Below are 201 nucleotides of genomic sequence, written 5' to 3' on the forward strand. Positions count from 1 at the left end.
TTGGGACTCCAAGCATGGACCGGTGTACACGTGGGAAAGGGAAGACTTCATGAAAAGCAAGTATCCGCACTTGTTCTCGAAGTCAACCATGATTTAAACTTGACGATTAAATTTCGGGACGAAATTTTTCTGGCTTGGGGAGAYTGTGACAATTCGTCACTTTGGGACTTCAGGTTAGTACCTTATTTCAAGATCTTTATT

Source organism: Cynara cardunculus (genome assembly GCF_001531365.2).
Source record: "Cynara cardunculus var. scolymus isolate 2C chromosome LG 2, CcrdV1, whole genome shotgun sequence".
NCBI lineage: Eukaryota > Viridiplantae > Streptophyta > Magnoliopsida > Asterales > Asteraceae > Cynara > Cynara cardunculus.